Source organism: Bombina bombina, chromosome 4 (genome assembly GCF_027579735.1).
Source record: "Bombina bombina isolate aBomBom1 chromosome 4, aBomBom1.pri, whole genome shotgun sequence".
In the NCBI taxonomy this organism is placed as follows: Eukaryota; Metazoa; Chordata; class Amphibia; order Anura; family Bombinatoridae; genus Bombina; species Bombina bombina.
Window position 1 is genome coordinate 326,249,296 of NC_069502.1, and position 15,856 is coordinate 326,265,151.

The following is a 15,856-nucleotide window of genomic DNA, read 5'->3' on the forward strand; positions in this document are numbered from 1 at the left end:
ATAGGTGTGGATACCACAGGCTAAATAAACTATTTCAGATGCCAATGTAAGGACAATGGAAATACTTATAAACAATTTAATACACTCCAGCAGGTAAAGTGGATCATTGTGAAACAATTAAAGGGGAGAACATTTTGAGTAAACTGTCCTTTTAATGGTTTATCTATGAAGAACATATTTAATGTGTAAATATTATATATAGAATATTTAATTTTAATAATGATTTGTCTTTATATTATTACAATGTCTCTTTGCTCTCTTTTTATTATGTGCTTGAATGAACAATAATTTTTATACTTTATTTTTGTTTAGGTTGTGACTCAGCATGGTTAACGCTAGAGGCTCTAGCACAGTGCTTTCCAAACTGTGTGTCATGACACATTAGTGTGTCGGCAGCAGTGTGTAGGTGTGTCCTAGCTTCAGCACAGATTTTTTTTTTATTTCAATTTTATTTTGGTTTCCGACTTTACACCTGCCTGCTATGCATATCACGTGGTTGACACGTGGTAGATACCTAGTGGGTCACAGATCATCTTAACCTATTGGTGCAGCTCAGCAGAACTGAAACTATTCCAATTGGCGGCACATTGGCTCCTGACTGCATGTGTAGTCTCCTTAATCGGCTTGTGACTGCATGTGTAGTCAGTTAGTGGGACAGCAGTGTGTTTGCAGCACAGGCTGAAGTCAGTCAGACTCACAGAGGGTGGCAGCTTAAACGCTGAGCTGAAGTTAGAAGTCAAAGTGTGGTTTTCTTTGCAGCTAGCTCCAAGTAGTGCATTGCTGCTCCTGGTCTTGATATATGGATAGGAATTTTAGAGTTTTAGCTGAAGCTTAAAAATGCTTGATGAAATACGAGAGTCTTTATCTAATATTCAACCAAATATTAAGAAACTGTGTTCATCCCATCAACCTCATACATCCTATTAAAATAGTAAGTAGCTATTGATGATTACATTTTATTTTTTATACTTGCACATACATACTGTTACTTGTAAATACATTTCGTTATTATATAATGTATGTATGTGTCCGTATCTCTTAAAACAAGTTAGTTTAACCTCCTGTTTGCTAGTACAACTGAATTACTGTGTCGCAGAATGATGTAGGTCTAAAAAGTGTGTCACCAACATGAAAAGTTTGGAAAGCTCTGCTCTAGCACGTATAGAGCAGACCATGCTGAGGAACAGTCTGTTGCTGGGAAGGATGCACGACACTATGCATACCCAGCTGCGGATGCAGCGATTGACTCTAGAGCGCGTTCTGAGTCCAGAGTCAATGCATGAATCTGCAGCTGGTAATGCACTGGACGATGAGGGTGATGCTGATGCCCAATAAGTGGAGGATCCAGAGATGGTCCGAGGGTGCAGATACCAATTTTCCATCCACATGTTACTTTGTTTGTTTGGTTTTATTGTTGCCATTTGGCCTTTTTGTTTTTTTTGTTGTGCCTGTTGCACTCTTTCACCTTGTCACCTGGCTACAATGGGTCTGTGTTGGCCCTTGTCAACTCCCTCCAAGGACTGTGATACATTATAGAACCTTGTCAGATGGCTCCAATGGGGCTGTGTTGGCCTTTGTCAACTCCCTCCAAGGACTGTGATACACTTTGGCACCTTGTCAGAAGGCTCCAATGGGGCTGTGTTGGCCCTTGTCAACTCCCTCCAAGGACTGTGATACACTATGGCACCTTGTCAGATGGCTCCAATGGGACTGTGTTGGGCCTTGTCAACTCCCTCCAAGGACTGTGATACACTATGGCACCTTGTCAGATGGCTCCAATGGGGCTGTGTTGGCCCTTGTCAACTCCCTCCAAGAACAGTGATACACTATAGCACCTTGTCAGATGGCTCCAATGGGGCTGTGTTGGCCCTTGTCAACTCCCTCCAAGGAATGTGATACACTATGACATCTTGTCAGATGGCTCCAATGGGGGCTGTGTTGGCCCTTGTCAACTCCCTCCAAGGACTGTGATATACTATGGCACCTTGTCAGATGGCTCCAATGGGCTGTGTTTGCCCTTGTCAACTCCCTCCATTGCTAAATAAGAGTACTATGTACTGCACCTTTAAAAACCCTAATTGATAATTGAGATTTCTACCAATCAAACCCTAGTATAGGGTTCTTAAGCAGGAGTGTCTGTATGTTGTTTTAGGACTATGAGTACGGCGCAAGCCGAAACATGTTAGTCTGTTCTTTTCTAATAGGGTATGTTCCCTCTGTATTTTAAATATTTCTAAATAAAGAGACTTTTTTTAATTGCAGCAACTGACATCTTGTAATTTTTGAGCTGTGTTGGCCCTTGTCAACTCCCTCCAAGGACTGTGATATACTATGGCACCTTGTCAGATGGCTCCAATGGGCTGTGTTTGCCCTTGTCAACTCCCTCCAAGGACTGTGATACACTATGGCACCTTTTCATATGGCTCCAATGGGGCTGTGTTGGTCCATGTCAACTCCCTCCAAGGACTGTGATACACTATGGCACCTTGTCAGATGGCTCCAATGGGACTGTGTTGGCCCTTGTCAACTCCCTCCAAGGACTGTGATACACTATGGCACCTTGTCAGATGGCTCCAATGGGGCTGTATTGGCCCTTGTCAACTCCCTCCAAGAACTGTGATACACTATGGCACCTTGTCAGATGGCTCCAATGGGGCTGTGTTGGCCCTTGTCAACTCCCTCCAAGGAATGTGATACACTATGACACCTTGTCAGATGGCTCCAATGGGGCTGTGTTGGCGATTGTCAACTCCCTCCAAGGACTGTGATACACTATGGCACCTTTTCAGATGGCTCCAATAGGGCTGTGTTGGCCCTTGTCAACTCCCTCCAAGGACTGTGATACACTATGGTACCTTGTCATATGGCTCCAATGGGGCTGTGTTGGTCCATGTTAACTCCCTCCAAGGACTGTGATACACTATGGCACCTTGTGAGATGGCTCAAAGGGGGCTGTGTTGGCCCTTGTCAACTACCTCCAAGGACTGTGATACACTATGGCACCTTGTCAGATGGCTCCAATGGGGCTGTGTTGGCCCTTGTCAACTCCCTCCAAGGACTGTGATACACTATGGCACCTTGTCAGATGGCTCCAATGGGGCTGTGTTGGCCCTTGTCAACTCCCTCCAAGGACTGTGATACACTATGGCACCTTGTCATATGGCTCCAATGGGGCTGTGTTGGCCCTTGTCAACTCCCTCCAAGGACTGTGATACACTATGGCACCTTGTCAGATGGCTCCAATTGGGCTGTGTTGGCCCTTGTCAACTCCCTCCAAGGACTGTGATACACTATGGCACCTTGTCATATGGCTCCAATGGGGCTGTGTTGGCCCTTGTCAACTCCCTCCAAGGACTGTGATACACTATGGCACCTTGTCAGTTGGCTCCAATAGGGCTGTGTTGGCCCTTGTCAACTCCCTCCAAGGACTGTGATACACTATGGCACCTTGTCAGATGGCTCCAATGGGGCTGTGTTGGCCCTTGTCAACTCCCTCCAAGGACTGTGATACACTATGGCACCTTGTCAGATGACTCCAATGGGGCTGTGTTGGCCCTTGTGAAATCCCTCCAAGGACTGTGATACACTATGGCACCTTGTCAGATGGCTCCAATGGGGCTGTGTTGGCCCTTGTCAACTCCCTCCAAAGACTCTGATACACTATGGCACCTTGTCAGATGGCTCCAATGGGCTGTGTTGGCCCTTGTCAACTCCCTCCAAGGACTGTGATGCACTCTTTCACCTGGTCAGATGGCTCCAATGGGGCTGATTTATCAATATGACTTTTTGTAACGTTATTTATGTTTTATGACATAATAATAAAATAAATGTGATTGATATATTATTTGTCCTCTTTATGCATGTTATTTATTAAAATCTATATTTTATGTGGTTAATCCTTAAAGGGGCATGAAACAAAAAAATGTTCTTTCATGATTCAGATATATAATACAATTGTCAATAAATTTAATATTTACATCTCTTATTTAATTTGCTTCATTTTCTTGAAATACGTACTTTGCAGAAAGGTTTATCTTTGCAAGATCATAATTAGCAGAGAACTGAGGTTCTAGATGTAGATTGTTGGTTGTATATATATATATATATATATATATATATATATATATATACATATATATATATTGGTTGTTTTTGCACATCCATGTGCTCATTTATAAACTATTCGTGAATGGATGCACCTTTAACAAATGATCCCAGGATTATTAAAATGAGATAATCGATGTAAATTATGAATTTGATGGAAATAGTATCCTCTCTGTGAATCCTGAACTTAATTTGTTTGTATTTCATGTCCCTTTAAGTGATGCTGACCACAATTCTTAAGGATGGATATTCATTTCTAATGTATTTTTGTCCTTTTTACATCAACATAGACATATCATATTTTAAAAAAAGACTATTTTTTAATGTTGACAGCACATGTATTCCAATTTCACTTATATCTTATTGTAGCAGTCTAACAAAAGCAATCACTGTGTGTAATGCGCATATTTTAGCTGATTAATATCTTTCTCTTATTATTGTTTCTGTTTAATGATCCAACGATATATTGCTATAGGTAGGCTGACCATATTTCAACTTGAATAAGTGACACATCTGATAAATACATATGTCATTATTCTTATTCCAAATAAATCTTTAAACATATCTGAAAACATCCCTGACATATGTATTTCTCATGTGTCCCTTTTTAAAGCTTAAAGATGGAACACCATAGCTATAGGTAACATATAATGTATAACCAATCCAGATTTTCATAATGTATCTCGTAGCATTATTTATGATTTAAAGGGACATGAAACACAATCTATTTTCTCATTTATGTCTAGCATACAATTTTTAATTAATTTTCTTTCCATAAATTCTAGAATTTGCTTCAGTCTCTTTGTATCATTAGTTTAAGGAGCAGCAGGGCACTACTGGTTTCTAAATGAACACATAGGTGAACCAATGACAATCGGTATATATATGTAGCCACCAATCGGCAATTACCACATCATATTTTTCTGCTCTTGAGATAACCTCTAAACACATTTCATCCAAAGATTAAAATTAAATTTTAAAATGAAGTTCAAATTGCAATGTCGTACATAATCGTGTAACATAAAATGCTTGCTAAATAGTTAATAATCCTCCGATTCTAATGAAATATATCCTTATTACCAACAATGGATTCTATTTCATATATCACAGTATTACGTTATCTAGCGTGACATTCATAGATAACAATATAGCACATACTAGTTTTTAAAATATAAATACATTTCTTATTAACATGCAAAGATGTAAAATTAGTCCATGAATTGGATGCTGTTTTCACGCGATCTCGGATGCGCCTTTGATTGGGTGACGTTGTTACGCGATCTCGGATGCGCCATGTTGCCTAAGACATCATATGCCACGCTGTAAAATGAGTCCTTGTATAAGCTGACGTTTTTATACAATCTCAAATGCGCCATGTTGCTTAAGACGTCACATGCCAAGGTGTTAAATCCATCTGATTGGATTACGCAGTCCCGCAATATTTGATTTTGCACGTAACCCACGTTTGTGAATGAGAAGACAAGTTTAAAACCATGACGAGTATGGATTGTGTCAATCATGTACATTGTTGTACCATAGCTGATAAAGAACACAAAAATCTCTTTTGATGGCTGTCTCGTTAAAGAAATAAATGAAAGCAATATGCTATTCCTGCATAATATATTTTGAGGCAAGTGTAAATCCATAAATATACTCGCCTTGTTTAATATGTCTGTCAACGATATTTTCCTTTTTATAAATAATTACTGTGTTGTGTTGAATTTTCTACATATCTAATTCCTAATGATGCGCTATTGTATTTGAATCAAGTAATCAATATGCATTGACCTTTATCATATACTAAATATATGAGATGCCTACTTATTCTAGATGTTATGTCCTGGTCTTTTTTCTTAAAGGGACATTATACACTCATTTTTTCGTAGCATATATGTTTTGTAGATTATCTATTTATATAGGCCATAATGTTTTTAAAATGTATAGTTCTGCTTATTTTTAAATACTATTGCTGTGATTTTCTGACTCCTAACCAAGCCTCAAAGTTTGATGTGAATACCATCAGCTACCTTCTCCAGCTTGCTCCTATTTTTGTAAAGGGTCTTTTCATACGCAAAAGAAGGGGGAATAGGGAATGTCTTATTTCCCACTTGCAATGGGTTTTCCAGCTAACCTGGGAGTTTCTAAGTAAGTCTTTAAACCGTTTTATCCTGGAATTTTATATCAGTATCTGTACATCTTGTGCTTTATAGTAGTGTCTATTACATGCAGTTCTATGAAAATGAGTATATACTGTTCCCTTTAATGTAAATGCTCAGTATTGTGTCATGTATGACTTCCACATTGTCAATCTCCAAATATATTACTGTGAGCATATATTTCTAATGCAACTCTTAAAAGGACATGAAACTATATTCCTTCTAAATGAAATGTCTTTCTTAAATAATTCAAACACTATAATGTATATTTAAGAAAATAGACTTTATTTAACACGTCGATAGAAATATGGCATACAGGCTTAGTATCCTATTCAAATATTTTCTTGTTTGAACAAGTACGTGTAGATATACCAACAATCCCTAAGGATTAGTATATGTTAGCATATGTTCTTGTTTAAAGGAACAGTCAAGTCAAGCAAAGCAGTAATGATTTTAATCTACAAAAATGCAATTTTTATAAAATATATGTCAAACGTTTATCACCAATTTATCTTAGTTCTCTTGGTATTCTTAGTGGATAGCTAAACCTAGGAGGTTCATCTGCTCATTTCTTAGAGCTTGAAGAGTGCATCTAATCTTTAAGCATTTTGACCACTAGAGGGCATTATTTTTTGTGTTTCATATAGAAAACATTGAGCTCATGCAGTATAGTTACCATGGATTGATCAGTGATTGGCTGAAATGCCGGTCTGTCAAAATAACAGAAATAAGTGGTCATTTTTCAGAGGCATAGATACAAGGTTAATCACAGAAGTAAAACATGTATTTCTGTAAGTCTTGTTTTTCCAAACTTGATAATGCGTAATAAAGTGTTTTCTTTGTAACCAACAATAATTAATGTTATGACTGTCCCTTTAAGCTGTGTTGTTGGTATCAAAACAGTGATATGCCATCATGTATAATTGTAATGGTCATTTTGTTTGAGCTAAGGGAAACAGTCTGGACATCACATCACAGAAACCAATCAATGTAATCAACAAGGATAGGTATGTGATGATGTGGTCTAAACACACTTGTAAAACACACTCTGCAAACAATCTGCTTCCATGAACCCGGTCCCATAGAAGCAGATTATATACAGAATGTGCTCTACAAGTGTAAGAAGACCACATCATCACATATCTATCCATTACACATTAAATAACTAAAAATATATTTAAAATAAACTTCCTTCCTCTTCCTTCCCCTCTTCCCACGAGACTAAGGTTCTGGGGGGGGGCAACTGCCCCCTCCAACGAGTTCTCATCGGAGATGTTTGGGGAAGAGGGGAAAAAGGAGTACTGGGATCACCCGGCTGAGGAGGAGATTGAGGATGAGATGGAGGAGGGCCAGGGGCAGATGGTCCAGCAGCAGATGGCCCAGGATCAAATGGCCCAGGATCAGATGGCCCAGGATCAGATGGCCCAGCAGCAGATGGCCCAGCAGCAGATGGCCTAGCAGCAGATGGTGCGTTGTGCGCCTCCCGGAGGACCTGCAATATAGTTTTCAGAGTATGCAAGATCTCTCTTTGGTCTTGGCGAAGCTCTTTTTGGTCTTGTCAAATCTCATTAATTGTTTCCGTCAGATGGATTCTGCTTTCCACCTGTTCCCTCGCATCTCTTCCAGAAAATCTTTTAATATCTGCAGATCTGCTATCTCCTCCTGAGGGGCTGCTGATGCATGGTGGGCTGCTGGTGCATGGTGGGCTGCTGGTGCATGATGGGCTGCTGGTGCAGGAGGGGCTGCTGGTGCAGGAGGGGCTGCTGCATGGATCTCTTCTGCAGCGGGGGCTTCTTCAGAGAATGGGTATAGAGGGATGTCTTCCATGTCTCCCAGAGGTGGCGAGTCATCTGCACCACTCTCATGCCTGGGTGAAGGTGGAGCCTGTGGGTGCTGTGCTGCCACCTCCCCAGGCTTAGACTCTGTGTATTGTAAAAAGAAAGAAATTGAGATATTAGCACAGTTCCAAATAAAGATGTAAATGCTTTTGCTTACAATAGAATTACAAAGGCAGCCTCATTAATACACTTTCATATACAACAATCAATACGATTTCCGCATTTTCCAAACCGTGTTTCTGATATCTATATGGTCAATCTGAATGTGTTTTTGTGTTTGTTTTCAGTCTGTTTAAATGCACACCTAACCTGTAGCCTAGATACCAATGTGATGGCTTTTCGTGAAATGCAACTTTCGCAATGTAATTGTGAATGCGTTTACATAATAATGTCGAAAAAAGCGTAATTGCGTTAATCATATCCTTAAATACATTATTTATTTTTGATGTAAAGTGATTATTAAATGAGCATACCGGAAGATGAGAGTGGCAGGTTCCCGGTATCGACTCCTCCGATACCGACTATGGCCACCTCGGAGATGCTGGGACGCAACCTTTCCTCCCATTGGGAATATTCCACGATCATTTCAGGACCGCCACCGGTCTCTGTTAGATATGGGTTCTCCCTCAAGAGCTTTCTTTTGAGTTCCATTTTGCAGTCCCGGTAGCAATGCTGTATGGACTTGACATCCCTGTTATGAAACCCCACTGCATTAATTGCATCCCTGATCTCCAGCCATTGCTTCCTCTTCTCCCTAGGGGTGGCCTTCTGAGCCTGCAGCCTTCTAGCCCTCTCCATATAAGCCTCTATGAGGGCCTTCTTCTCATCCATAGTATATATCGCCTCCATAGTCAGCTTGGCTTTCCCCTATGATGTGAGCCTCTGTTTCCCGGACTGTGAAGCTCTACACTGCCACTGGGCCCAGCCACTTGTTCATCTTGAACAAAGTGGCTGGGTCCACCCACTGCTTCCTCCCCGCTTTCTGTCCCCCTTCCTGTCCCCCTTCCTGTCCTGTTCCTCTTCCTCTCCCTCTCCCCCTCTCATGCCTAACTTCCTGCCTAATCTCCTCTACAATCTCTTCTCTGACCTCCTGCCTAATCAGCTCTAATAGTTGCAGGCTAATCTGCCCCCTATCCCCCCTCCCGACATATTTAAACAAAAAGTGAATGTGCCCAAATGAAAGGGGGTCAAAATAAATAACAAAAAACAAAAACAAAAAAGTGCTCAAAGTGTGAAAGGGATATAAATAAAAGAGGGTAAGGAGTATTAAACAGACAAAAATGTAGAAAAAGACTAAAATGAGGTTATGTAAGCAATATCTAACTATGGGATGCGTATGGGCTTACAGGGAATGGGGTATGGGATGAAAGGGAATGGGGTATGGGATGAAAGGGAATGGGGTATGGGATGAAAGGGAATGGGGTATGGAGTGTAGTATGAGAGGGGATGGGGTATGGAGTGTATGTAGTGTTATTGATAAGTGTATGTATGTATTGAATGTGTTTGCGTGTAAATGTGTTAAGTATTCAGATAAACCACTTGCACACTCACCCAAACAAACTCTCGCTCACTACCGCTCTCTCACTATCTCACACTACCACTAACTCACTATCTCACACTACAACTAACTCACTATCTCACACTACCACTAACTCACTATCTCACACTAACACTAACTCACTATCTCACACTACCACTAACTAACTCACTATCTCACACTACCACTAACTAACTCACTCACTAACACTAAATCTCACAATACCAGTAACTCGCTAAATCTCTCTAATCTCACAAAATCCTCCAGCAACACAGTCAAAGAAGCCATGCTTGTAGCGTGCTTATATACCCTATGTAAATGTTTAATGATGTACCGGTTTGCAAAGTAAAGTATGTTCAGATGTGCTTTGTTAGTAATTACTATGTGTGCAATGTGTATTAGTTGTGTGAATTTGCGCATGCTCATATTGAGTTAGTATTTGTGGAATGTGTATAATGCGATGATGTCATAGTGATCGTTTTGCATAACATTGTCTAAAAGTATTATCTGTAAATGTAAATGGTGATTTGTGATAGTGTCTTATTTGTGAAGTGGTGTAAATGTTTCTTTGTACTAATGTTCCGTAATCTTGAATGCAAATGTTTTGTTGTGTATGAGTGTGCAATTCTTTTTTGTGTTGTTTTGTTCCGTTTTACAAGATCGTAAGGTATTTATCTATTCCTCGTTTAGTGTAAATGTTATTTATTCTTTTTTCTTTTCCGATTGTGAATGTGTAATGTGTATGTGCTATGTTGCGTGATTGTTGTTTGTACATTTGATGTGTACTTTTGTTGTGCGTTATGTGGTATACGTAATATTACAGAGCAGTGCGTATTTCTCGCGAGATCGAGTGTTAGCTGAAAAATCTGTGCTTCTTTCATTTATCATTGATCTCCATGTGAGAATGTTTAACGCTGTTGTGATTACGCTTCATAAATAAACACGGTAGTCGTGTTACCGCAACGCGTTACAAGGTTGTTTTGAACTCGTAATACCTACGTTATGAAAAGTGCGCAATGGAAATAAAGTACACGTAACTAACGCACCCGTCCTAACGCAAAACTCGTAATCTAGGCGTAACTTAGCTACACAACCATAATTACACAACACTTAGTTTACACATAAACCTTTTTTTGTTTCATCAAACGCACAGTCTATGTTGTATAGCAGAGCTTTCCAAACTTTTCATGTTGGTGACACACTTTTTAGACCTACATCATTTTGCGACACAGTAATTCAGTTGTACTAGCAAACAGGAGGTTAAACTAACTTGTTTTAAGAGATACGGACACATACATACATTATATAATAACTAAATGTATTTACAAGTAACAGTATGTATGTGCAAGAATAAAAAATAAAATGTAATCACCAATAGCTACTTACTATTTTAATGGGATGTATGTGGTTGATGGGATGAACACAGTTTCTGAATATATGTTTGAATATTAGATAAAGACACTCGCATTTCATCAAGCATTTTTAAGCTTCCCCTAAAACTCTAAAATTCCTATCCATATATCAAGAGCAGGAGCAGCAATGCACTACTTGGAGCTAGCTGCAAATAAAAACACACTTTGACTTCTGACTTCAGCTCAGCGTTTAAGCTGCCACCCTCAGAGCTCTGTGAGTCTGACTGACTTCTGCCTGTGCTGCAAACACACTGCTGTCCCACTCACTGACTACACATGCAGTCACAAGCCAATTAAGGAGACTACACGTGCAGTCAGGAGCCAATGTGCCACCAATTGGAATAGTTTCAGTTCCCACTGAGCTGCACCAATAGGTTAGATTATCTGTGACCCACTAGGTATCTACCATGTGTCAACCACGTGATATGCATAGCAGGCAGGTGTAAAGTCGGAAGCCAAAATAAAATTGAAATTAAAAAAAAATCTGTGCTGAAGCTAGGACACACCTACACACTGCTGCCGACACACTAATGTGTCACGACACACAGTTTGGAAAGCACTGTTGTATAGGAACACTTTAAATACAGCCTTTTTCCCTGCGCTGATATTGCAGGTGATTGGCGATCTGGGTGGACTTTAGCTGAAGTTGCAATCCCTATTGTTTCCTATTGGAGACATGGAGGCCGAATTATCAAGCCGTCAACTATGCTGCATTCAACGGCACCAATACGCTTGCCTAACATTGCCTAACATCGCGGCCACGGACCTGAATACACTCTCCTTATTTATACAAAAAAGATGTTAAAAAGCCGCACACCAAGTATGGGGCGATAAGCAGCGGACTGTTGTTAACTAACAGTCATCCATCTCGCTGCTATTCGGCTTTTTCTCAACTTTATTTATACCCTGTCACTAAACACTGCCACTATACTAAAATGTTTAACCCCTATCCCGCTGCTCCCGGACCCCGCCGCAACCAAATAAAGTTATTAACTCCTATCCCTCCGCTCCCGGAGCCCACCGCATCTCTAATAAAGTTATTAGCCCCTATTCCTCCACTCCTGGATCCCATCGCAACTCTAATAAAGTTATTAACCCCTATCCCTCCCCTCCCGGAGCCCTACACAACTCTAATAAAGTTACTAACCCCTATCCCGCCGCTCCCGGCCCCCTCCGCAACTAAATAAATGTATTAACCCCTAAACCCCTGGCCTCCCACATCACTACAACTTACTAAACATATTAACCCCTAAACAACCAGCCCCCCACATCACAATAAACTAAATTAAGCTATTAACCCCTAAACCTAAGAACCCGCTAACTTTACATTAAATATTAGCTCATCCCTATCTTATAATAAATTTAAACTTACCTTTAGAATTAAAATAAACTATATTAAACTACTAATTAACCTACCCTAACTATTATCGTACAATTACATTAAACTGTATTAAACTATTAATTAATCTACCCTAACTATTATCCTACAATTACATTAAACTAAATTAAACTACTAATTAACCTACCCTAACTATTATCCTACAATTACATTAAACTATATAAAACTATTAATTAACCTACCCTAACTATTATACTAAAATTACATTAAACTACAAATTAAATTAACTATATTACATATTTATTTCAAGTTATTTAAATCTACAATAAAGAATTACTAAGTTACAAAAAAATTACAACTAAGTTACACAAAATAAAAAACACTAAGTTACACAAAATAAAAGACACTAAGTTACACAAAATAAAAAATAAATTATCAAATATTTAAACTAATTACACCTAATCTAATAGCCCTATCAAAATAAAAAGCCCCCCCCAATTAAAAAAAAACCCAAAGCCTACAATAAACTACCAATGGCCCTTAAAAGGACCTTTTGCTGGGCATTGCCCCAAAGAAATCAGCTCTTTTACCTGTAAAATAAAATACAAACACCCCCCCTAACAGTAAAACCCACCACCCACACAACCAAACCCCCCAAATAAAAACCTATGTAAAAAACCTAAGCTCCCCATTAGCTCTTTTTCAGCCCAAAGTCCCTAACCTAAAATTAAAAACCACCCAATAAACTCTTAAAAAAAACTAACACTATCCCCCGAAGATCCACTTACAGTTTTCGAAGACCGGACATCCATCCTCATCCAAGAGGCAGAAGTCCTCAGCGAAGCCGGCAGAAGTCTTCATCCAAGCGGGCCGAAGTCTTCATCTAACTGGGCAGAAGTCTTCATCCAGACAGCATCTTCTATCTTCATCCATCTGGCGCGGAGTGGCTCCATCTTCAAGACATCCAGCGCGGAGCGTCCTCTTCTTACGACGTCTCTTGAAGAATGAAGTTTCCTTTAAATTAAAGGGACACTGTACCCAAATTTTTTCTTTCGTGATTCAGATAGAGCATGACATTTTAAGCAACTTTCTCATTTACTCCTATTATCAAATTTTATTCATTCTCTTGGAATCTTTATTTGAAATGCAAGAATGTAGGTTTAGATGCCGGCCCATTTTTGGTGAACAACCTAGGTTGTCCTTGCTGATTGGTGGATAAATTCATCCACCAATCAAAAACAGCTGTCCAGAGTCCTGAACCAAAAAAAAAGCTTAGATGCCTTCTTTTTTATATAAAGATAGCAAGAAAATAAAGAAAAATTGATAATATGAGTAAATTAGAAAGTTGCTTAAAATTGCATGCTCTATCTGAATCACAAAAGAAACATTTTTGGTTCAGTGTCCCTTTAAGTCATCCAAGATGGCGTTTCTTAAATTCCTATTGGCTGATTGCAACAGCCAATAGGATTTTTTCCACCTTAATTCCTATTGGCTGATAGAATTCTATCAGCCAATCGGAATGTAAGGGATGCCATCTTGGATGACGTCATTTAAAGGAAACAATTCTGCAACAGACGTCGTAAGAAGAGGATGCTTCGCTCTGGATGTCTTGAAGATGGAGCCACTCAACGCCGGTTGGATGAAGATAGAAGATGCCGGTTGGACGAAGACTTCGGCCCGCTTGGATGAAGACTTCTGCCGGCTTCGCTGAGGACTTCTGCCGCTTCGATGAGGATGGATTTCCGGTCCTCGAAAACTGTAAGTGGATCTTTGGGGGTTAGTGTTAGTTTTTTTTAAGGGTTTATTGGGTGGGTTTTAATTTTATGTTAGGGACTTTGGGCTGAAAAAGAGCTAAATGTCCTTTTAAGGGCAATGCCCATACAAATGCCCTTTTCAGGGCAATGGGGAGCTTAGGTTTTTTACATAGGTTTTTATTTGGGGGGTTTGGTTGTGTGGGTGGTGGGTTTTACTGTTAGGGGGATGTTTGTATTTTATTTTACAGGTAAAAGAGCTGATTTCTTTGGGGCAATGCCCCGCAAAAGGCCCTTTTAAGGGCCATTGGTACTTTATTGTAGGCTAGGGTTTTTTTTATTTTGGGGGGCTTTTTTATTTTGATAGGGCTATTAGATTAAGTGTAATTAGTTTAAATATTTGATAATTTATTTTTTATTTTGTGTAACTTAGTGTTTTTTATTTTGTGTAACTCTCGGCTAGATTTATAGTTTGGCGTTAGCCATCAAAACCAGCTCCTAACACTGGTTTTGGGCTACCGCTGGTATTTAGAGTCAGTCAGGAAAGGGTCTAACGCTCACTTTGCAGCCGCGACTTTTCCATACCGCAGATCCCCCTACGTCAATTGCGTATCCTATCTTTTCAATGGCTGAAGTGAGTGTTAGAAATCTAACGACAAAACTCCAGCCGCAGAAAAAAGTCAGTAGTTAAGAGCTTTCTGGGCTAACGCCGGTTTATAAAGCTCTTAACTACTGTGCTCTAAAGTATACTAACACCCATAAACTACCTATGTACCCCTAAACTGAGGCCCCCCCACATCGCCGCCACTCTATTAAAAATTTTTAACCCCTAATCTGCTGACCGCACACTGCTGCCACCTACGTTATCCCTATGTACCCCTAATCTGCTGCCCCTAATACCGCCGACACCTACATAATATTTATTAACCCCTAATCTGCCGCCCCCGCTATCGCTGACACCTGCATATTTTTTTTAACCCATAATCTGCAACTCCGTACACCGCCGCAACCTACATTATACCTATGTACCCCTAATATGCTGCCCCTAACACAGTCGACCCCTATATTATATTTATTAACCCCTAATCTGCCGACCTCGCAACATCGCCTCCATCTACCTACAATTATTAACCCCTAATCTGCCGACCGGACCACACCGCTACTATAATAAATGTATTAACCCCTAAAGCTAAGTCTAACCCTAACACTAACACCCCCCTAATTTAAATATAATTTAAATCTAACGAAATAAATTAACTCTTATTAAATAAATTATTCCTATTTAAAGCTAAATACTTACCTGTAAAATAAACCCTAATATAGCTACAATATAAATTATAATTATATTGTAGCTATTTTAGGATGAATATTTATTTTACAGGCAACTTTGTAATTATTTTAACCAGGTACAATAGCTATTAAATAGTTAATAACTATTTAATAGTTACCTAGTTAAAATAATTACAAAATTACCTGTAAAATAAATCCTAACGTAAGTTACAATTAAACCTAACACTACACTATCAATAAATTAATTAAATACAATACCTACAATTATCTACAATTAAACCTAACACTACACTATCAATAAATTAATTAATTAATTAAATACAATACCTACAAATAAATACAATTAAATAAACTAACTAAAGTACAAAAAATAAAAAAGAACTAAGTTATAAAAAATAAAAAATATTTACAAACATTAGAAAAATATTA